Raw genomic sequence first — 25,307 nt, forward strand, 5'->3', positions numbered from 1 at the left:
ACATAAATAATTAGAAATCTTAAATGCTTTCTTATTGTTACTTTTTTACTATTATACTTAACACACACACACATACACCCCACCCCCCCCCCCACACACACTTCTATGTAATTCACCGTGAAATCAATCCATACTTTGGCTAACTCCTTTCAAAGAAATGAAAGCATCCCCTTCCCACCCTGCTCATTAAGAAGCTCTGTGTATTTCCCTCACCCGCTCACCTGGACCAGCATGTCCTTGGAGGGATGATCTCATGCACCCATGGGTTCTGCCCCATCTCAGATGCCCACTCCCATGGCCACCCCAGACTTTGTCAGTGCCTAGAACTGCTCCACATTTGATTATTAAATTCAGACTTTTATTCTCCCTACATTGTTTTTACTCTGTACATTGTTAACCCCTCTCTTAAATTTTTCTAGAGCTGTCTCGTGCCTTTTCTTCATTTCCTCCCCTGACAGGCTCAAACTTCAACCCCATTATTACAGATAACATTAAGTTTCTGTTCCACATTTTATGCAATTGTCCAGTTGTCTATATTCTTAGTGTCCCTAAGCCTCTTGTATCAGATAACTTGTCAGTTGGCATCCCTGGTGAATTTCAGCCCTCCGCACAGTATCTTGCCCATGGTGGGGCACAAAGCTGGCAATGCTAACTGAATGGCACCTATATTTGAACTTTTACACATTGACAAGATAGACCCATGTACTTTAGAAATTCTATGTGACATTTTGTAATCATAGTAATTATGATTGTTTTGCTACCATTTATTGATTTCCTTCATTACATTTATATTCTGGTACTTCTTTTTTTTTCTAATTCTCATGACAGAACTGCACTGTAAATATTATTGTCTACTGTTTTTAATAAGGAGACTCCATGAAGTTAAGTTATGAGCCCAAAGTTAAACAATTAACAAATGTTGATGCCAGGGATGAAAAGTCTTCTGTGTGTCTATAAAGCCTTTTCTAGGATAGATTGCTCACTATACAAATCTGGTAATCAATGTCCTATTACCCAACTGCTTCCCTGTACTTAAAATACCATTCAAAAAAAAACTACAAAAAGATTTAGGAAAAATGGAAAAGATTTAAAGATTACTTATTTAATCTAAAACGTTAGTATTGTTACTAGCTGTAACATGCCTGGAACCCAGTAAATGAGGACTTTGATTTTTTGTTAATAACAAAAATCCACACTCAGTTGTACCTTCAGAAGATATCTCTGGAGCAGCTGAGTAGTCACACTAGTCTGCAAGTTAAGTCTTGGCAGTGGGTGGGGCAGGTGCTGAACTTTGTGGAGAGGAAGCATTTCTATGAAGAGAATAGGCAACTCTTAGGTTTCATTTTTTCAAACATTATCCAGATCTACAACTTACAGAATTTTCTGTAGTCGAGAGAAAAAACAAAAAGGAAAGGACTTTGTGTGGCTGACGATTTACAGTAGAACAGGGGGTGGTTTATCTGAGCTCTTGCAAGGAACTTGTTATATGCAAGGAGAAAAACCAGAACCTACTTAGCCACCTGGGTTATATTTTATAACATAATTTTATTTTTTCTGGTCTGGAAAAAAAATGAGTCTACAATAGGCCCTTTGCCTTTCATGGGTCTTAATAGTAATCTCCTAATTAATTTTTGTTGTTGTGGGGGACTTACTCCTAATGCCAACATTTCCTCGACACTATTTAAATTTTGCATGCAAGATAATGAGCTGCCTCTCATACCTAATGCTCTAAGGTTTAAGTGTTTACATGTTTCATATTTAATACGATGCTCTTAATGAGTTGGCAAGGAAGATAGGACGGCCATTTCTGCTGTGATGTTAAGAATGGGAAACTGATGTCTGAAGTTTGGGCCTGACCTTGAGGGTAAATTGAAAATCAGCTGGGACGCCAGGTTTTCTTCTGTCTTTAAATGAAATTACCTTCTTTATTTCATGGTGACCTTGGCCAGGGTTTCCACTAACCAAAATATCCTTGAGAAACGTGAATGCTCACTGGAAAATAGTGAACAGCGGCTGATTTGAACAAAAAACATGGCAGGCCTCCAATTTTCATTTGCCTTTGCAAAGACAGTCCACTTAGGTCCACCCAGAAATGACACAGGGCTGAGCTCAGAAGTAAGGTTGCTTTGTACTTTCATGTATGCTTCTGACTGTGTTCTTGAACAATAAAATGGGTAACCTAAAATTACCTGTGTCATCGTTTCCCTCATTGGTGTGAAAAATCAAATGATGACTAAGTCAAAGCCTCAGAGACTTTCTTCTTTTTTTATTTAATACAAAAAATAAATGTGGACAGAAAAAGTAAGGTTTTCCAAGGTATGTAGAGAATACACCGCTTTTAGAAATAACTAGAAATTAAAGGAGTTTATACTGGAAAAAGAAGCAGCACCGAGAGGCTTAAAGATGCTTGTCTTCTTCTCTCCCCATGGGTGCCACTACCAAACTCAAGGTTAGAGGGTCCGCAGCCGTGGTCCTTCCAGTCCATCTTATTGTTAGACTGCGAGTTTGGTGGTGGGGAGAGAGCCCTCTGGCAGGGGAGCAAGGTCTGCAGTCAGGCGTGCCTCTTAGCTGCTGTCAAAGATTTCCCAGGACCGATTCATAAGAACACAAGAGGCTATGTGACTAATTAAAACATGTGCCCGGGGTTGACGAAGTTTAGTTAGAACATGATGCTGATGACGAGGAGGGAGTCCCCAGGGGTCACGCTAAGAGGGCAAATCCTCCTCAGCCCTGTGGGCTTCTGCTCCCTGAGACCTAACAGTGCCGTCTCCTGCATTCCGGGTCCCTTTCTGCCACCACAGTCCGGCCATCCCCCACATTCCGAGCGGACTCAGCCTCCTGAGGAAGACAGAGCTTCCGGGACAGGGAAAAATGGACTCGTTTCTCTCCCAGGACACAGGCTTAAAGTACAGTAAAAGCACTTATGAGTAAAACAGTTGATTGAGTAACAATAACCGGACGCTAGGACAGACGTGGAAGTGAGGGAGAGAGCACACCGCACGGCGCAGTCAGTCTTAAAACACTGGACTCGGGGCTGTCTGGGAGCAGAGAGCCAGAGACAAAGGCTTCCTGCACTCCTTTTCCCATCAGATGTTCTAGATTCGAATTCTGCTGCTTAGTAGCTGTGGGACGTTGGGCAAGTTACTTAAATTCTTGGTCTCAGTTTTCTTGTCGTAAAATTGGAAGTAAAATTGTTCATCAAAGTTACCGCGGGTTCAATGATTCCATTCTTTAAAGTACGGAGCATAGTGAAAACAAATATAAATAAAGTACTGAGCACAGTGGCACATAATTCACGTTCAGAAACTGTTGCTCTTACTGTCATTTGTTCAGGTGACGAGTTTTCTGCCAAAAAAGCATCAGAGCAACTGTGGAACTCTCCTTGTACCCCGATACCTGCAGGGCTCTTGAGTTGTGATCAAGGTTACACCCTGTTCATCTCTCCAGCACAAACTCTAGGTAGCCCGAGTTACCTACCATCAGCATCTTTTTGTTTGCGACTCGGTTTATTAGTTTTCCAGTGAATCAGAAGCCAGGAGACCAGTGCAGCCAAGAGCTGCAGAGAATCCTCCCCCCCCACCCCACAATCACTATAATTACTTTATCTCAAAAAGAACTTTATCTTTGCCACTCTAATGAGATAGTCTGCCACGGAATAGCATTAAAGCTAAAAGGTTTCTGATGAGGAATGGGGCAATAAATAGAGTAAGATGTAAACCGCCTGGCGTGATGGATTTTATTTAAAATTGGTTTATAGATTAGAAACAATTTATGTGAGGATATTTATTAAGAAATATTGTCTAAATGTATAATCATTCCTGAACTTAATATTTGTTGCAGATTAATTGTTAGTAAGGAGTCCACTTCTTCTCTTCATATCAAAAGCTATATAATAAAGCCTTGGACTATATCTAAGCTTGTTTAGAAATAAGTATGTGTAATCCCACTTTTTACTTATTCAATTCTTAGGCATTTCTGAGTCATTGCAAATTATTTTGTTATCTAAATATTTTTTAAAAATTGTAAAGCCCATTTTGGATGTCCAAAATGTGTAACCTGGCCCTGAAGTCTGTTTTGATTTGTGTTATGATGTTAAACCTGCAAAGAAGCTAGTTTTTGTGGTGGATCGATCTCACATCAGGGATTTAGGATAGAGAGGGAGCAGAAGACAGGTCTTGCCTCTGTAGGTGCTGGGGCACCCGTCCGTTCCCTTCTGCCCTTGTCGGTTCTGCCCACGAGATTTTTCTTGGCCGTAGGGACTCTCCTTCCTCCATCTTTCTGAAGCCCACCTTCTTTGTGTTATATTCTCTTCGGTCCCACTGTGGACTCCGGCCCCCTCTCAGCCACACACTCTTGACGTCCTCACACTGGTCAAGTATCCCGTCAAGAGTAACTGACAAAAGATTCAGAGATTAGAAGATTTTTCCTCTTTTTCTCTTTTACCAAAACCAGTATCTGGAAAAGAGCCAGTCTCAGGTAAAAACAAGCAAATAATAATCATAACTCAAACTGCAAAGTAGTATCAGAAAGAATTTTAAGTTTTAATGATTTCTTTTATATTAAAGCATGAGTTGGGGTAGTTTACACATATATCAAACACTGCAAAGTCTAAATGTGAAATGATCTACTTAAATTGGGTTGATCCAGACCATTTCAGGATATCATTGTCAGCCAATATAAATGATTTAAAATTGTAAGTAAATGCTGCTAGTGTCATTTTCCTAAAACTCATAGTAGTTTTGGATAACTCATGCCTAGAGTACAGACTTAAAAATACTCTTCCCCATCAACCTCTATCTCCGCTGACTACAGATTAATTTGCTAGCCTCTTTTACTGATTTTACCAAATTTACTAATTTACCGAAAAAACTATCAGGGATAATATCATTCTGGAACATTCTTCTGGAATTTTTATTTATATGGTGATTGCATTACTCATTTGATTATTATAAATATATTCAATGATATATTTTCTGAGCAGATTTTAAGAAATGCTCGGTTTATTGAAAGCTAAAGATCACAGGTGAATTCATCCTATGAAAGTTTTCTTCTTGACTGTATTTCTGAATATATTCCTATGAATATAATCAAACCTCTGACATTTTATGTAGGAACTTTTGGGTTATACAAGATTTCTTTCTAATATTTATTTTAGTTATTTTTTCCAGATTTTTTTCCTACCATTTTCTCTACTAAGTATTTGTCAATTTACCAAAAACTTCTTTTAAGCACTTATAAAGTCTGTAGCATCTTATATAGAATCGGATTGTTGTAATGGCTTTCAAAGACATCTCAAGTCTCAGCTGAACAATTTTATCTTCCTAAGAGCATTTGAGATGTTATATTTGTTTAAACACTAGATATTTTCTGCTGCAGCTAGAGGCCATAGAGACAGATAGAAGGAAAGAGGACATTGAACACACAGCACTCTGGGAGCAGGGGAGGGATCTGAAGAGCTCAGAGCCCCGAAGACCGGGGGACACAGTTTATAAATAATCCAGTAAATTATTATATTAGCTAAGTCAACTGTTTTGCGTACTTGGTAAGTCAACTTCTGGTGGATCAACTTTCAGCTGACTTCCCTAGGAGCCCCTCCTACAAATGGCCACGGAACGTACACACATAGAACACAGTAGTTTTATTTGTTTAAAGATAATATATTTTCAGAAAAGCTCTGGATCATTTTAAAGGTTCTGGATCATTTTAAAGATTTCTCCAATGTTGTAGCTGGGGTTCTGGTGGGAGAGGAGCCATAGGCAAGAGAAGAGGAAGGTGGAGGGAACAGAATGGCCTCTTGGACTTGCCTTGAGCCTCCTGGTTTAGAGGAGAATGACAGCAGAGAGTTGTTTTCCATCAGAGTCTGGAGGAGAACCTGGGCAAAAGTCAGAGTTAGGCACACTCAGAGTTGTGGAAAAAGGAGCCCAACATCGCTCGGAGAACCAGGGGGATCCCAGACGGGACTAACAGGATTAGCACACAAACATGCAGGTGTTCGACTACATTTCATTTCAGACAAACAAGGAAGTTTTTGTTGGTGTACTTATTTAGTGTAAATACCTTACCTGGAACATACCTACACTAAATAGTTTCTATCTGAAACTCAAATAGTCATCTCTACTTCACCTGGCAACACCACTTCTGGGATCGTGTCTTCCCTCTTGGCCAGGACATGGGTGTAACAGTCACTGGCACTGACACCAATGAGGGAGCCCTCAGTGGGCTTTTGGTCAAGCTGCATAGGTAAGCAGGTGCTGGAGCAGGAGGTGAACAGCAAGACTGACCAACACAGTGTGTGGAGAAGAGCCACAGGGGGCAGTCTAGAAACAACAGGATCCCTGAGGAGTAATCCCAGCATCCTTGTGTGAGAGTATTCAGCCAGCACCCACCTAAGCCACACGCAGACCTTTGCTAGATTCAAGTGTTCGTTTCTGGAGATAAATAAATGAAAAATAAATACAAAGAGAACTATTTATTGGAACTATGCAGAATATTTTGACAAAATCACAACTTTAATGTATTTATAAAACATAAAGAAAAGATAAGGATTTTCACAGAAAGTTTTCAGTATACTTTATTCTCTCATTTAAAGCTGCAGTTGGTCCACCTTCGGCTCAGGTCATGATCTCACAGTTCCTGAGTTCGAGCCCCGCATTGGGCTCTGTGCTGCCAGCTCAGAGCCTGGAGCGTGCTTTGGATTCTGTGTCTCCCTCTCTCTGTCCCTTCCCCGCTCATGCTCTGTCTCTCTCTGTCTCTCAAAAATGAAAACAATGTTAAAAAAAATTGAAAACTGAAGTTGAATGTATCATATTTTAAAATTGTGTTGTTTTGTTTATTGGTTTACAGTGCTGTCCACCAGCATTGATAGAATGAACATTCACCTAACACAGGCTTAACCCATGAGGATATCAGTGTTGTTCTGAGCACCGACTGGGTTGTTTGTACCTTTACTATGCACTGTCCATGGCACAGCACTGGGCATCATGGCATCAGGTCTGCAGGGATTGCAGGATGATAGGGAACAGCCCGCACATCTTGTTTATTCTAAAAAGGAAATAGTAACTTCGAAAATATTTTTAACGTTTATTGTTTTTGAGAGACAGAGAGAGCAGGGAAGGGGCAGAGAGAGGGAGACACAGAATCGGAAGCAGGCTCCAGGCTCCGAGCTGTCAACACAGAGCCCTCAACACAGAGCCCGACGCGGGGCTCGAACTCACGCACCGCAAGATCATGACCGGAGCCTAAGTCAGACACTCAACCGACTGAGCCACCTAGGCGCCCCGGAATTAGTAACTTTTGGAAGCCTGCTTGAATGCTTCTCCTTACATCTCATTGTTTTAACTTGGTCATATGGCCACTGGTAATTGCAAAGGAAGCTTGAAAAACAAGTATTTTCCAAAGGTGAATAGGAGGATATCCCTGATTGGCTTAGACCAATCTAATTTATCCACTGAGTTGAGTCCATTGCTTCCCCAGTCAAAATCGACATTCTATTAATAAGGAGAGAGAATGAAATGGACATTTGGCGGGCAGTTACTAATGGCTGCCATATTTGTAAATGAATAATTACTTTAGATAACTTTCATGAACTCATCCGTTTCATTATTGAGTCTACATTATATACTCTGTTTGTATCACCATAGCTACACTGGGAATTTGGTCAGTCTTGAACTTCTTTTTGTGTGTGAAATGCCACTGTTGTTGCAACAGTTGTTTCTATGCATAAGTGTGGTTCCCTGGTTGTCTACAGAATGATATTGATAGATTATCCATTTGACCACTTAGAAGCTTTATCTAGAATTGGGTAAAGAAAAAAATGGATATTTATGGCAGTGGGTTGATTTATTTGTTCTTTGCTTAAGAAGTGAATAGTCCAAAAACCTCCCTGGGGAAAGACAACTAGAATTTAGTGGCCCTCTCTTACTCCATACTAATAAAATGTGGAGGGTGGAAGAGGCACATTGAATGACACTATTACAGAATTAGGCGAGCCGGTAGAGATCGGGACTGTAGTTGTTTTACAGAAGCATCGATACTTATGCATGCGTGCCATCTTCCATCTGGGAATATCAAGCTACCTAGATAAACGCATCAGGGAAGCCAGATGAGAAATGGAGAGGGTAACTGACTTTACATGGGTCCACTGTGAGAAAGGAGCCAAACTGATAATTAAATCTGAGAACCCAAGTTCAGATTCTTATTCAAGGTACCCATATTGAGTGCATTCATTGTCTGACTAGAACTGAGGGAACCTAGAGCCTTGTTCTGCAGCTTTTTCCTGGAAAAAAAAAAGTCAAATTTACTAGACTACATTTCTTAAACGGGGCATGGAAATTCAGAGACTGAATAAAAATCAAACATGGATGTTTTCCTTTAGTGAGGAGGCAATATATGAGTGCTAGTGTACTTGGAACATAGCAAGCTGCGGACATTAAGGGAGCTTTAATTGGATGGTGGCTGCTTTCTGAGGGGCTAGTTAGGTCCACTGGTTTGTTGGAGGGCATACTGCTAATAAAGCTAGGAGCCGGGGCGCCTGGGTGGCTCAGTTGGTTAAGCAGCTGACTTCAGCTCAGGTCATGATCTCGCGGTCCGTGAGTTCGAGCCCCGCATCGGGCTCTGTGCTGACAGCTCAGAGCCTGGAGCCTGTTTCAGATTCTGTGTCTCGCTCTCTCTGACCCTCCCCCATTCATGCTCTGTCTCTCTCTGTCTCAAAATAAATAAATGTTAAAAAAATTTCAAAAAAATAATAAAGCTAGGAGCCATGGCGTGAGCCTTGCAAGAGCCACTTGCCTTTCTGAATATGAGTATAACCCTACAATTACTTGTTAAGATGATTAAACTAGGGATTCTCCCAGCTAGTTTCAGAGAATTACATTTCTGTCAGGTGTCACGATGACCCTGAATTTTATGTCTTTTATATCTTCAGTTGCACACTGGGAATTTCGTATTCATTGAGAAAGCCATACTGATTAGCATACACTGACCTACTGCTTAGGAAATGACCTGCAATTAAAATGATCAGATATGGCCATCATGTAAAGCTGGCAGCACCATCTCATGGACAAATGGAACTTTCCTCACCATAATGTGTTAAAAGTAAATGAAAAATCATGTTTCTCTTTCTTACCGAATAAAATATCCTATTTAAAGTAGTTAAGGTAGAGAGTCAGTGAAAACAAATGTCATATAATCTGTAAGTTGTGTCATGTTGCCATAAGGCTAAGATTTCAGCTTTTCATAAACATATATAGGAAAGGTGATTCTGTTTACATATGTAGATAGATACATGTATACATCTAAATGTATCTCTATATATATCCATATATATCCATATATACATCTATCTATGTATATACATATATACACATACATATATACATGTATACATCTGTATCAGATCTATATACATCTATATGCGTATCTATCTATCAATATCTCTACAAAATAAATGGAGCGTGTCCAAAAAATGAAGGACTCTGTTACTTGGGTATCCCTCTACTCTAGTCCATTACTAGACTCAGTGCCTTGAGCCAAAGACTAAACCTTTTCCATCTTTGTGCTTTATTTTTTTAAGTTTATTTTATTATTACTATTTTTAATGTTCATTTATTTTTGAGAGACACAGAGACAGCGTGAGCAGGGGAGGGGCAGAGAGAGAGGGAGACACAGAATCTGAAGCAGGTTCCAGGCTCCGAGCCATCAGCACAGAGCCTGATGCAGGCCCCAAACCAATTAACCGTGAGATCATGACCTGAGCCAAAGTCGGACTCTTAACGGACTGAGCCACCATGTGCCCCTCCATCTTTGGGCTTTAGAATAGTGCTGGATGTAGTGGAGATGATTAGATGTGTTTTTTTGGAGTAAATGAATAATTGAACTGAGGGCATCATGGTTATTCTATGCCTTGGCCTACCCATAATCTTACGATAGAAATGGAGCATGTAGTCATGCAATCTACATTCCCTCCTGATACAAAAATTGCTCTTACAACATATGCTCAGCAGTTGTCACTTGTCTTCTGCTTCAGGAGAAGCATTTAGCAATGGAGGAATGGAGGAACAGAGGAATTGTTGCTTTCCAAGTTAACTGTTGTCATTGTACAGAACTTTAATTGATGGAGAGTTATTGCCCTGAAATCTGTCTTACCCATAACTTATAGTTCTGATCTGTGAACAAAATGCAAGGAATCTTCCATTAGGCTGGTCTTCATATGTTTAAAGCAGCTAAAATTATTTACTTTCTGTGTTTCCTTTTGCTACTAAACTTATGACTTTCAAATGTAAGAAAGTCTGAAAGTATCACCTTGCCTCAAAGAAATTCATTTTTCTGTGAATAGCTTCAGGTCAGGAAAGGTATGGCAAGCATGTGAGAGAAAGATCGTTGTTGGGGTTGCCTGGCTGGCTCAGTTGGTTGAGCATCTGACTCTTGATTTCAGCTCAGGTCATGATCCCAGGTTATGGGATCGAGTCTCATGTTGGGCTCTGTGTTGAGCATGGAGCCTGCTTAAGATATTCTCTCTCTCTCTCTCTCTCTCTCTCTCTCTCTCTCTCTCTCTCTCTCTCCCCCTCCCTATGCCCCCCTCCCCCGCTTGCACTTTCTCTGAAGGAAAGAAGAAAGAAAGAAGGAAGGAAGGAAGGAAGGAAGGAAGGAAGGAAGGAAGGAGAAAAGAAAGGAAAGAAAGAAAGAAAGAAAGAAAGAAAGAAAGAAAGAAAGAAAGAAAGAAAGAAAGGAAGGAAGGAAGAAAAGGGAAGAAAGAAAGAAAAGGGACGAAAGGAGGAAAGGGTCATTGTTAGATAGGGATGCACTGGGAGGCAGGGCCAGCAAATGACCACTTGAACTTGGATAAGGCTTTTGTGGACAGACTAGGGTTGATCCAGAGCATTCTTGGACAGAAGTCTGAATTGCAGAAAGGTAAAAAGGTAACATACATATGTGCCTTCTTTGTGGAATAGTGATGGTATGAAAGTTGAGGAACCAAGAAGTGTGGTTAGAAATGACAATTCAGAGAGTTGTGTTCTCAGGAGCTGAGAATACAGGATTGTATGTGATGGGGTTTGTGGAGCCACGTGCACCTTGATGCCTGGTAGTGACTCTTATAAGGCAGCTCCAGGAAGTTCCAGCACAAAAACTGCACAATCTGCCAGGCTGTTTCTGAGCATCGGTGGTTCCTTTCGCTTGGAATGCCTTTGTGTCTTTCACTAAAGGCACTGCTCTAGTGTTCTAGTGGGTGGCAGTTTCTACCAGGGCCAAATGGATAACGCAGTTTCAAATACAGTTTCAGTGCAATACGTAAGTGTCCAGTCTAATGAAAAATAGTCAAGCAACCAAGTAAAAGGCTTTCCCATACCCCTGTCAGGGCCTGTGTTAGACTGAGCACTTGCTGGAGAAACTGGGGGTGTGGGGCCTCCTTCTTTCTCCCCAACTTGGGCTTCCAGCCCCGCTCTACCATTGTGCTCTATGCAGTTTCTGATGTCTCAGCGTCGAAGCCGGATGAGACAACTAAGTAAAATCAAGAGGGAAAGTTCTTACCTGACCTGATAACAGCCGTCCTTGGGATACCTGTACTGTCAGGAGCTGGAAACTGTGAAATGCAGACTCTATGTCATGGCTTCTGTACCATGAGGAATTCTAGCCTCCCCTGCAGTGATGTGCTGACACATATCCTCCAGTCATGGCCCTACCTCAGCTCCTGGATTCTCACCACTTCTTGCCCAGATTTTCTCTGTTGGAAACTCCTCAGCTTTCCAGGAAGAAGGTAGAATGGCATTTATGGATCTCTTTCTCATTTTCCAAGGAAACTACTCAGACATGTTTGGTCTTAACAAAATCTGGGATCACAAGCAGAGCCCAACATGACCTCACCAATCTGAGAGATTTATCCAGTGGAGCTCAGCCCCCAACTGGCTGCTTCCTACTGACTCCACAAGGGCCTTATGAAGCTCTCTGAGTTACTCCAGTGAAACCCTTCTTTTCTAATTTAAGATGAAGAGAGGTATTCCATTATGTTGGGATGTTGACATAATGCAGTTTTCAACAAAGAAATCATCTTCACAAATTATCACTACCCAGTCCCTAATGAACCAACTTTTGCACACACATTGTTGGTGAGAGATTCCAGTAAATGTGTGTTGGACAGGGGGTAAATGGAAACTTTGCACATTCCATTCAGTTTTTCTGTGAGCCCAAGACCGCTCTAAACTGATAATTTTTAAAATTCTGTCCTTGGGTTTTAGATTTATAAATTTGCATATGGAATCCGTACCTCTCTTGGTTTATAATCTCTCTTGTAGCTGTGCTGAATACAATACAATGTTCCGTTATAATGCAGTGTTCTGTTATGTATTATTCTGAATAATATAATGTCCTATTACATAAGTTGACTCTGTAGAGACTGTAACCATTTAGAAAGTATTTCCATGTACGTTGCCTTGATTCATATGGCAACTACATAAATTGGGAAAGGTAGGCATCCCTTTTGCTATTTATAGCTGAGAAAACTCCACGAGGTTCAAAGAGAACGAGAGAATTACCAAGGAAACAGCATGAGGTGGGGTTCTAATTTGAACCCACGTGGTCTGAAAACAATCTCAAGATCTTCTGGTTCTACTACATTCCTCCCCTCTTAGCAGAGAGCTAAATATCTTTGGTTGGTACATCATTATTTTGACATCACTTGCTCATACACTCCCTGAGGCATTCAAAATATTTAAGTGTGCGTGATCACTGCCATCCTTTTCTTCTGAGATGTTCTTGTATTTTCTTTGATTTATATTTTGGAGGCACCATCTTTGTGGAGGCCACAGATGCCGCTGACACGTTCTTTGCTAAATGTCATGTTATAGATGTTGCAGCCATCTATTAAGTCCCATCTCATGGTCTCAAGATAATAAGAACTGAAACTTAGCTGAAATGTGGGCTCTTCATACCACAGAGCTGCTGTCATTTAGACTAAGCTGTTACCCACTAGTCTTTCCTGGAGAGAAAAGGATTTTCAAATCGTTTATAACGAAGGGCACAGTGAACAATGGAATTTGACACTTTTAACCTGAAATCCTGCCCTTCCTAGTGTTTTCTTAGGCAACATGACTAAGAAATGACTCTTCAGAAGAACCTAAATTACTTTCGTTTTAATTTGGAACAGTATGTTCACGTGATGAATTTCAGTGTCCTTTATTAGGAAAGCTGCGATTTTAAGGAGAGATGAATAGGAGAGTAAGTCGGTGGAAACATTAGCTTTTATATTTGATTCTGGTCTACCATTTGCTGGGGGAAAAAAACATTGCATATTTACCTGTTGCAGCTTGAAGTTTAGTGAATATTTGCTTGCAGATGGCTATGTATTATATTGAACTTGGGAAATTCCAATGAGTTTAGAAAAAAAATCCATAATATTGGAAAATGTGCTGTGGTATATAATTTAGGTGAAATATGTACTGAATAACATCACAAATCTAGGGAAACATCAATTTTTAAGTTTGGAAAGGCTGCGCTCAATACAAATTGCATAGCAATGTCAATTTTGCCGTATTAGAGGAGGCTTTATTTAGGTTTGCCAAAACAGAAGACCAAGGTGGACAGGAGTATCGTTTTGTTTTGTTTTGTTAAGATTACAGTTTTATGTATAAGAATTTTGAGATGAATGTCTCATTTAGGAGACTGAAATTGGTACTGTTAGAAAGTGAAGAAAATTGGTTTGCTCTCTGTCTCTCGAAGGCCTACAGGCAAGTGCATCTCAGTGCTCCCCGTTCTGTTCCAAACAGGCACATGACTGAAATTGAAAGCCCATGGGAAATGTGCATCTGTAATTTCACTGGGGGGTCAGGATGGAAGGAAAAGCAGAGAAGGGGGCAAGCTCGAAGAAGGAACTTTTGGAAACACAGCCAAGAGAAAGAGATGACAGTGTGTGTTCTTCACCTTCTTACCTGATAAATCAGAGCATTCCTGTCATCGCAGAATTCCATCAGGTGGCACTAGTTTAGGGAATTCTGGTTAGGTCAGTAAGAAGCACCTGTTTGGATTTTTTTAAATTCAAGTGCATTTTCCTAAAATTTAGAAGAAAGAGGAGAGAGAGAGAGAGAGAGAGAGAGAGAGAGAGAGAGGAAAAACAAAGAAGAGAATGCAGTGGCTACTTGGCTGTTGCTGACATGGGGGCTGGTGGGGTCAGAGGAAGTCAAACTAGAGGGATTTAAACCTTAGGAACATCTTACGGTCATTGAGCCAGAGGCCTAGAAATGCAATGAGGCCTGCCTTGATCACAGCCTGTAGTGACAAATGGTGGCTAGGACCAAGGTCGCTTGCTTCACGGTTTTGTTTGGTCACCATGTTGAATTTCTTCCCATGTGTAGACTTTGGCATGTGAACATATGGAACCAGAAATCTCTGGTTGTTCTAAGACAGCAGGGCTTACAGTCTCTCCTATCCCATGCTGAGGCAGGAAAGGAAGTTGATTTCTTTCAGAGGGCAACCCACTTCACAGGCAGTCATCTCCAGGGTTCAGGGACATCCCGGATGGTTCGGCAAGGACACTGGGTCAGAAGATTATCTGGCCACTTGAACTGACTGCAGGCCTGTGAGGGTTAGGTGTCCATAGGAACTATATCTCAGGCCACTGTTGGCTCTAGACCAGGTTCTTTGGTAGAAAACCCCCAAAGTCACACCTTTCTTCTTAGGATCCTATTACTTCTCTGTCTCCTTACATTTTTCCCATCTGGAGAGTGGCCACCTTCCTCGTGTGTCTAATTCCCAATGTGAGAAAATACCATTCTCCCTGTGTTTAGAAGCCAAATGTAGTGCTGTTGCTAGGCAGGAAATCTGATCTACTGGAGACCACACGGTTGTAGAAAATACAATTTTGTCAATGAAACAAAGATGTATATTAACCCTGTACTGTGCATTTATAGAAATCCTTTTTTATAATATTTTTTTCAAATCAGCAGAAAAGTGGCAATAATAACTTGTCAGATATGTTATAAACGTTGGCAGAAATGACCGAACAATAGTGGGCTTTGGCAGTTGGTGAAAAGCAGTTTTCACGGGCCCTTCCTTTGAGTGTTTGAAACAATGCAGCAATTACTCAATTGTCAATTAAATTTCAGGCACAAACAAAAACATTTTAAAATACATGTTATTGAAGTTCTCGTTCAGGAACAATGGCTGAGATTCACCATGATCAAAGCAGTAACATTGTATGGGATCCTGTAAGAGAGGTCTGAGCAGTTTTCCTCTCTGAAGGCTCCCAGTAGCGCTGAGAGGCCAGTCACATCAGAGAAGCCGCAGAAGCAGAGCAGGGAGGGTCCTCCACGGACAGACTTCCTCGCAGCTGCCCTGGGAGGAGGCGGCTGGGACCCTTACGCCTCACACGTTAAGAGGCCGGGGGGGCGACATCCGAGATCTCAAAGAGCCATGGCCTCTTACCATCTCCCGCAGGTGACGACCTCTCTCGGTGGGCAGGGATGTGGAGAAGTTTAGTGAGTAGATCTAGGGGAACAGGAAGAAGATGTCTGGCACATGTGTGCACTACAGACTACAGATTTAATTAGACAGCGATTCCAAACCATAGCAGATACAAAGTGGCTCTCTAGGGCTGTCGTGGAGACTTCACTTTGGCCCATGGTTGTATGCAGAGCCTGCCAGGTTTGAGAACATGGTCCACGCCTTGCTGGCTGGAGGGAGGGGCTGGTGAAGCCCTCCCGACAGAAGAAGCATCTCAAGCAGTGGCTGGGAGCAAGAAAGGCATGTGTGCTACAGAAGCTAAGAGAGGGGCTGCAGGGAAGGGTGGGGAGGAGAAAGAGATAGATAGAATGGTGATACAAGTGCGGGTTTGAAATAGAAATTATGAAGGTGGCAGAGATGGTTTGGGAAACCAGATTGATGCCATTCATTAAAGACTGGAACACTGAGAAATCAATACATTTGGGTATTGACTATGGTTTCTCAACCCTTGCATTTCAGCTGCCTTTTGGACATCCAGGTGGAGAGGCAAAGTAAGCAGTTGGATAGTCAGATCTGGTGCCTTCTTTGGCATGTGGCCCAGCATTCACTCTTACTTTTTTGCAATGTTTATTTATTTCTGAGACAGAGAGAGACAGAGCACGAGTGGGGGAGGGGCAGAGAGAGAGAGGGAGACACAGAATGTGGAGCAGGCTCCAGGCTCCGAGCTGTCAGCCCAGGGTCCGACAGAGGGCTCGAACTCATGGATCGCGAGACCATGACTTGAGCCAAAGTCGGACGCTCAACCGACGGAGCCACCCAGGCGCCCCACAGCATGCACTCTTATAAGCCTTAAATACACATTTTAGTGAGGAAAGAGAAAGTCGTCTGATACTGCTTGCGGATGCTTGCTAGAATGCCACTGTGAACCCCTGGCAGCTGACTGAAGGGTCATGACTTCCCGTGCCATCTTTCCAATGCAGGTGTTACATTTGGCTCAGGCTTGGGGGCCAGAATTTTCCCAGATGACCCTTCACTCTCGCGGGTAGACCTCTGCAAAATTGACCCCTCCAGTGCTCTAGACAGGCTCCGTCAGCCTGACTGAAACTACGGCACGTGCCGCTTCTCCTCAGGCTGAGAGCCCTGCTACGTGTAAAATAACATTTCAGTTCTATTGTAGAAGTTTCTATTGGACACCTCCCATTAAGTTGACTCCCATTCTAACTGTAAGTGAAAATGGAATCATGATGTGAAGCATCATCTTTGAACTCCATGTTTAATGGCTGCAGTTTAGCGTATCGGCAGCGAGCAGAGAGAGTACTGGTATACCACAAGCATAGCAAATAACAACACTGCCCACCATGCTTCTCCAAGGTGGAGGCTGGTGGATGCAGCGTACATTTACAAAGCTAACTTATTTTGTATATAATTCCTTCCTCCTACACCCATTATTTGTGAGATTTGGGGAAAATAAGAGGAGGTAAGCCGGGAACTCAGACTACTGATACTCTGGGTATGCATATTCTGGGATTAATGTCTCACTACTATCTGACTCGTTGCCAAAGTAAAAATTTATTTTCTGTTTTTGGTAGCAGTGTCACCAAATGTCTTTCCCTAGATGGGTGATATTTGGCAAGACCCTTAACCATTTTGAGCCTCTTTTCTCACCTTTAAAATGAAGGCCTTTGGCTACATTATTTTAGCTTCTCTTGTGTGTCATGTGTCTGTGTGCCTCTCTTCTGGGCTGGGATAGTTGAGGTTGACAAATAATGCTGGAATAAGCACTAAAATGCACATAAGGCAGTTTGGTCTGGGCCTGATACTGATTGATCAGTGATTCTTGGTTTCCTCCCCTCCTCTTCCCATGTTTCTCTTAGACTTAGTATTAGCATTAGCATTGGCATTAGTAGTAAGTATTTTGTTTCTCAGGTGTATCAGACTGGCTTCTGTGGTTCATTCACAACACACCGTCAACATTGGTCCAAGCTTAACCCTCCACTGAGTTATTTTTCTTCTTTTTCCTTCTTTTTCTTCTTTTTTCCATTTTATGCATAATTTCCCTTGCTCTATTTAATTCAAGAAACACTTACAACCTGTTATGTGTGAAAACATATTGTCTGTGGTAGAGCCGTGCATGATTCATAGATGACGTGACCATTATACTCACCAACTCACCTGGAGCTCTTGCTCCACTCACTATGAAACATCCGCTTGTTAGGATTTATGAGAATTATTCTTTAGTTTCAATATCAGAAATAGCAATAAAGCAAGTAAACTGTTTTTGTGTTTTATGAAGCTAATCTCATTTTTCCCTCTGCTCTACTTGCTTGAAGGCTCAGAACAAATGAGCACCCTACCCCTAGCACACATATAAAACTTGACAACTTGACCTGGGATAGGAATATCACCACCAGCTCTTATCAGAAATGTTCCTCTTCTCTGTCCCTCAGTCAGCTTCCCGCCCCTATAGAGAGCTTCACTTAAGTGTGTTGTTATAGGCTATTTTATACTTCTTCTTGAATCAAACAGGATCTAAATAAATAAACGTACTTCCAGATGGTTGAAGGGATTAATTTGTTAAAATTTATATTTTCATCTGAGAACAAGGCCTATCCAGTCTAAGCTAGAATTAATTTACTTTTGATTTACCAAGTTACCTAATGTCCTCATTGTTCTCTGCCTCCTCTGCTTTTGTTTTTTAAAAAAGTTAACATTTATTTATTTTTGAGAGAGAGAGACAGAGAGTGAGGGAGGGAGGGTCAGAGAGAGAGGGAGACACAGAATCCGAAGCAGGTGCCAGGCTCTGAGCTGTCAGCACAGAGCCCGATGCGGGGCTCGAACCCACAAAGCGCAAGATCATGACCTGAGACTAAGTTGGACTCTCAGCCCACTGAGCCACCCAGGCTCCTCTAGTCTCCTCTGCTTTTGTTAAGGACAGTGTGCACTCCCTATGGATTTCATGTATGTGGGATGAATTAATGAATTGACTCAATGCAATATGGGAGAGGGAAGGAGTCTAGCATCTTTAGTTGCATAAGTCACTTGCTTTTGTACCCCGTAAAGCTACCATAAAGTTAGTTAGGTTGTAAATATGTTGGTTAAGTTGGTTTCCTGCTATGAGTTTTTGAAAACTAGTTGATCAGAATAAGTGAAGAAGATCACATATCATTCGGCCAATATGGGGAAGAAGAAAAGAAGAAAAAGGAGGACAGAACATTCATTTCGGACTGTCAGATTATTGTAGTGCACAGCTTTTTTTCTTAGGCCTATTTTGGGGCTGATTATTCTATTTGGCAAGATTTCAACAAAGTTCATGGAATAAGGGACTATATGTTTATAGTTTTCAAGACTTCCAATAGCCTTTCAACAAAGTGAAAATATTTATTTTGGGAGAACATGATGATCATAGTAACAATCTTTTTCTGCTTGTCACTTTCTCAGTACAGCTCCAAATTCACAGAGAATCACAATAGAGAAAAATCACTTCAAATATGCCTCTGCAATGAATTTCACATGTACCACAAAGGCTTCCAGCTGCGGCATCCAATATACATTTCTAGGAAATAGGCTTTGCTAAACACACACGTGCACACACACACACACACACACACACACACACACACAGTAATATGACAAAGAAAACTGTCTCTTTATTGAAATTATCCTGCCAAAGCAAAGGGAGGGGAGCAAGAAATGAATGCAAATCCTTCAGTCCCACTAGTTTGGGGATTTATCTATTTACTACTTTGACATCGTTTACAGTGTTCAAGAACTCTGAAGGAGAATGAGCTCTCTCCTTCACACACACATCAAATGAGTAAATTGAGTCAATGGCCACCCTAGAGATGAGCCAGATGGAAAATAATGATAGACTTTGGCATATGATACTCCCCTTGGTTGCTATTTACATACAGTAAGAGGCATAAATCTTAAGTGTACAGCATCATGACATTTTTACTTATACACTGGTATAATTCCCATCTACACTGAGTTTTAGACATTTTCCAGAAAGTTCCCTTGTGCCCCCTCCTACTAAATTACCACACCCCCTAAGATATACCCTTTTGACTTCTATCACCAAGATTGTTTTGTCTGACAAGAACACTTCTACAGTGTGATGGAGGGGATGATCCTTGGGCTGGAGTTCAAGGAAATGCAGCAGCCACAGGTCAGGAGAGCCACCAGCCCAAACTGGTGTCCAAAGCCAGGTGGAAACCTGGGGCCCATCTGTCACTGCACAGATATACATGGTGGGCATGCCGGGGGACTCCTGAGGTGGATATGGCATAGTTTAGGCTGAAGACTAAAGATCAAAAAATCCACTGGCCTGGGTTGCTAAGAAGTCTGGCCAACAGAGAACATAGGTTCAGATGCGGAATATATGGCATCCGGTCAGGCACCCCTGAACTGAAGGCCCCAGTTTTCAAAATGCTCTTAAGACCGAAGAGGAAGAGATTATGCATCTTCATGAAGTCAGACCCCCAGATAAAATGCTTCTCACCAGTCAGAGCCTCAGCCTCTGACCAGGTAAAGAAGCCTGAGTGGCTACTCATCTCTTGCCTCATAAAACTGATTACTGAAGGATTATGTGGGTCATTTTGAACACACAGCCATATCTGCACATGATACTTCGGCAGAACGTGACATTATTCTCCTAGTTCTAAACGGTCACTGCAATTTTTAAGTGAGCAGGTTGATAATAGAACCTGAAGGATTTTAGGTATCTCCAACTTCAAGGGAGGGCGCTCAGCTGTGCCTGCTAGGCCCAGAGGAACCATCAGCCAAGGCTGGAGGCTGACCAGAAATTTGGCCTGGCTGACTCGGGGGTTCTCCAAAATCCGGTCTAAGATTGTTGAGCAGTCCCAGGCTCACAGGGGCAATTATTTTAAGGGGTAGGCCAGTTCTGTTCCTTTGCACAGAATCAACCATGCCAGGAGAGGCTCATCTGCTAAAACTGGTTTATCAGAAATAGAATTATTTTTGTGAAATTCCTCTCTGTGGCGAGGGTTTGGGAATTCACAATTAACACTCTTCAGATGACCCGCAAGAATTATGCGTTCTTTCCTGGCGCCTAAGCTATATAGTCACTCTGTTTCTGAGTCCATCCTGCTCAGTAGTCTCACAGAATTTTTGATCTTGTTAGAGAGACTCGGAGCCCTTCTGTGTTCGAGAATGCCTCCTTAGCCTGGAGGGGGAAATATGATCTCCAAATAGAATCATAACGGCATTCCTTCCTGGTGCTTAATGGCATTCCAGAGCTTGGCAGGCATGCCACCTAGTGTTCTCATTCAAGAGGCCCCGTCACAGTCAAAGAGAAATGAAGGACACCCACGGCACCTGCAGCACGGACGGTGGCTTTGGGCCTGTGGAGCCGCCTGGTTCAGAGGGACGCCGCTGCTGCTTGATCTATGGCATTTTATTTATTTATTTTTTTAATTTGGCAGCTGCCACTGAGATTCAGATGTCCCTGTGCAAAGCACTCGCCTTTAATTTGTTTTCTTTATTAAATGTACAGCCCAACTCTGTCTTTGTTGTGTTCTTAGAGTAGTTGGAAAGCACAAAGAGAATGTGACTTGCTTTCAGTTTTGCTTAATTATATCAAAGTTATTTTAAATGATGGGCATTAGGTAATTTTTCTTGTTCTTTGACTAGCAGCTAATGGAAGCAGTAACTTACTTTGAAAGTATATTTTTAAGGGAGAAAAAAGGTATAGTCACAACACTGCCTTTTAATAATGAAAGTAGTGTTATAGTTTTCCCTGTGTAAATAGTACATTCTCATATATGATACTTGAAGGGCATGAAAAGTATGAGGCAGACAGCACTGATATGAACACTGTCAACATTTGAGTGACCATCCTGGCTAGTATCTTTGGGATATGTTCATATATGCAGGAGTAGATTGTTTTTTATATTTGTCTTTCTCATTTAGCAGTAGTTTATCACAATGATTTCAAAGTTAATTTTTATAGTTTTGTGTTTTTTATTTTTTTATGGTTGCAGAAAAGTCTATGTTCTATACTCTGCTGTAAGAGGTTTTATTTATTTATTTTTTAATGTTTATTTATTTTTGAAAGAGAGACAGCACAAATGGGGAAGGGGCAGAGAGAGATGGAGACACAGAATCTAAAGTAGGTTCCAAGCTCTAAGCTGTCAGCACAGAACCAGATATGGGGCTTGAACTCATGAACTGTGAGATCATGACCTGAGTCAAAGTCGGACGCTTAACTGACTGAGCCACCTAGGCGCCCCTAAGGAGTGTTATTTAAACATTTCCCTGTTGATCCGTTTATGGTGCACATTTCACTTTGAGATTGTGTGTGTGTATAAGACTATAATCAAGGATCCAATTAGTAGGGATATGTGTGTGTGTGTGTGTGTGTGTGTGTGTGTGCGTGTGCATGTATCTGTATATGTGTGTGCATGTGCGTGTGTGTCTGTGTTTGATAATATATCTTTATACTTATATCCTGAAGCTGTGGTATTTTTATAGGGTTGATTTCAAGGGAATAGATTTGAAAGGCATGTGTATTCTTAACTTTAATAAATGTTGCAAAATTATGTTTTTATTTTTAAAAAGCTGTAACAGTTCACATTTTTGCTGTCAATATTTGAGACTATACTTTTCCCAGAAAAAATATTATTATTTATATTTCTAGTCTGATCAGCCTAAATGAAATATTCTTATAATTTATTTTTATTTTATCTGTCTATTAAGCATTTAAATATGCTCCTCTGTATCATATTAAATAAGTTTTAAAACTCACATTGTAAATCATATATATGTATATATGTATATGACATGTAAATATATCTGGCAGTAGGCTTGTATCCAATATACAAGTTGCATGTACGTTTTCTAATTTATCAGTTTCTGTTTTCCATTATTTTCATTTATGGTGTCCTTTGTCAGACTCATGTAAACATTTTTCATGTAGTCACATATTTCTATTTTTTTAGTTTTGGTTGTGAAGTTCTCCTCCATCTGTAGATTTTATGTACATCTCCTATTTTCTTCCTAAGTTAGTACATTTAAAACTTTTAGTTGGTGTGAAATATCCCTTTGTACATGGTGCACAAAGAAACCCAAATTTATTTCTTTTGAAAGGATGGCCTCTATGATATTACCATTTATTAAATAATCATTTTCCCCAAGGTATTGAAATATTACCATGGTCACTGTGGAGTCCCATATATTATTATAAGATTGATTTATAGGTTGTCTCTTATTTGGTAACACCCAGAAAAATGCATGGCCCTCCATACTATTTTGACCACAGTGACTTCACAGCATCTTTTAGTTTATGAAAAGGCAAGCCTAACTTCAACCAACTCATCTTCCTCATAATTTGTATGGCTCTTCTTGGACGTTTATTCTTTGGCTTGAGTTTTAATATGATTTACCCGTTTCAACTCTCTCCAAAATGATAGCTGGTCCCTCCGTTGGCACCTTTCCAGTGTTTAAAGGCTTAGTCACACACCACAGGCCCTCTTTGCTCCAGCAGCTCTTTAGTTCAGATCAGAGTTGGATGTTCAATTGAAAGGTAATTGTAGCAAAGAAGTGTTCCAACTGCCATTTTCTAGGAGGACCCTTCCTACAACTAATTACAAAATAGAATAATACCGGTAACCTGTGTCTAAAATTAAAGGTTGAACAGATACCTCTCAATAAAGGGTGAATGGCAGAGAGCACACACAGCTTGGTTTTGGAACAGTCTCTGTTGGGGAGAATTCATGGAAATAGGGCAGCACAGCTCTTTTGTGATACTGGATGTCGGACCCCAGCCCTTGGAAAGTCATAATTGGAGAAGCATCAGTTCCTTCCCTGGTATAAACCAAACTGGGGGTCCAGACTTGCTCTTACAGCAGGGTGGCACAGGAGGCTAGTGGCTCACCACCCTGACACTCCACCTTCATTTTCTATCCCAACTGATGTCCTATGCACTAGACATACAGTTGCCATGGAACTCTGCAGATTATAGGTTACCTATGTGCTGAACTATACATAAAAAAAATCCAGCCTTACTGATCCTTTTGAGTATACCTTCATGAAAGTACTCTCTATAATCATGGAATATGAAATTGATGTTCTTTAGTTTGATTTGATTTTATCTAGGATGACCAAGGCATTGCCTTATGATAGTTACAACACAATCACACAAGTGTATCTTACATTCATTCAATACATTTCATAAATCACCTACTATGTGCCAGCTATTTTTCTGGTGCTGGGACTATAACAGACAACAAAAAAGCCAATAAAACACCTGCTCTGGTGGCTTTTAAATTATTATGTGGGAAATATAGAAAATAAACTAAAAGATATATAATGCATACCAGCAATAAGTGGTTTGAGGAAACACTGAGAAGGATATAGAGAAAGAGTATAATGGGAATTCTGTCTCAGGGTGGGAGAAATTGTTTGTGGGATACGCTTTCGAGATTGTCATTTAGGATTATTGAAGGACTTGATACAAGAGAAAGAGAGATCTAAGTATGATGCTAAGGAGGCAGAGTTTACTATTTATTTAAAAATTTACTTTTTCCTGGCTGAGTGAATAGTTATGTCATTTACTAGGATTAGGAAGACTGGAAAATTTGTGTGTGTGTGTGTGTGTTTTTGTGTGTGTGTGTAGGGAATTGAAACTTCTATGGACATTTACTTTGAAGAAGGCTGATAGGTTTTTCAGTTGTTTGATACATATGATATAAATTGGGATAAATTTCAATTCTTTGCACGTAGATGGTTTTTAGTCATGCATCTATGTAAGATATTAAACAGGAATAATGGTTAAATGCTTTCTGTTTGGGACATTTATCATTTGCCTGGTATCCCCTACTCCTTTTGGGAATGCTCTGGTTTATGTATTTCCCAGAAGCCCTGATAATATTCTATTGTGGAATACAGTCGGCTAGATTCTTCTTTCAGTCATGGCACATCCAGGAGCAGACATGAAACTGGGACTCTGTTGTCTGAACTTTACTCCTGGAACTTGGATCTTCAGTAACACAACCATATGGGACAGTTTGCAGTGGGTCTGGTAAAGGTTGTCATGTCTTTCAGAAACATGACCTTTGCTTTGGTTCTTACTTCCTAGTCTTCTGTGTTCACTATTCTCCAGCCTCTCAGAGATTCTGTGGGGTCTCAAGACCTTTTCAATGCATTTTGTGCTGCAAGTAGTAAGCAATTGCTTTCCTAAGTATTCAATTTTTTTACACAAACAAGTTTATAATTTGAAAAACATAGGTAAAACCTTTTAGGGTGTCTTAAAGAACTGGTAGACAGAATTCATGGCATGTGTTGAATATACAGTAAGTAGGTAGCAATTGGAGATTGTGTGTGTTCAACACAGGCAGGGATGGAAGCACCAGGAGATACTTAATATTCATGAGGCACCTGGATACTAGATATACATGTGAGACAAAGAGTATGAGGCACTAAATCTTCAGATGCACTAAATAGACATTAGTACTTAATAGTCAGGAAATCTAAATTTGGTCACCCACTGGTGATGTCCATTCTGGACCCATGTTTCCTCCGCCCAGAAAACACAGGATCTATGGTTGCTCATTAGGCTAATTAACAAGCCTGTGGTCAGATGTACCTTGTCCAAGTTTTTCTCAGCTAGAGAAAATGTGTGTCATTGGTTCAGGGAACCTTCTACCTGAATATGTAGACATATTCTACAAATGTCACCTTTGGTCCTTGTAACCACACCATCACAGGACAGCCCATGTGGCTGAGAGAGGGAGATAAGGCATACGGACATCATGAACTCCAGGATTCAAACTGTATGGTCTTCCCATCTTGCTTGCATCCTAAGTATATTTGATCTTATTATCCTTTTCCCTTTTCTTCTTAAACTATGTTTTACATTGATT

General features: G+C 40.9%; 1 protein-coding gene across 2 annotated transcripts in view; it reads left to right on the forward strand.

Moving 5' to 3' along the window:
* PRKN (parkin RBR E3 ubiquitin protein ligase) overlaps window positions 1-25,307 on the forward strand; it is a 1,330,206-nt gene that overhangs the window by 495,158 nt on the left and 809,741 nt on the right. The window lies entirely within an intron of this gene.

Source organism: Acinonyx jubatus, chromosome B2 (genome assembly GCF_027475565.1).
Source record: "Acinonyx jubatus isolate Ajub_Pintada_27869175 chromosome B2, VMU_Ajub_asm_v1.0, whole genome shotgun sequence".
Lineage (NCBI taxonomy): Eukaryota > Metazoa > Chordata > Mammalia > Carnivora > Felidae > Acinonyx > Acinonyx jubatus.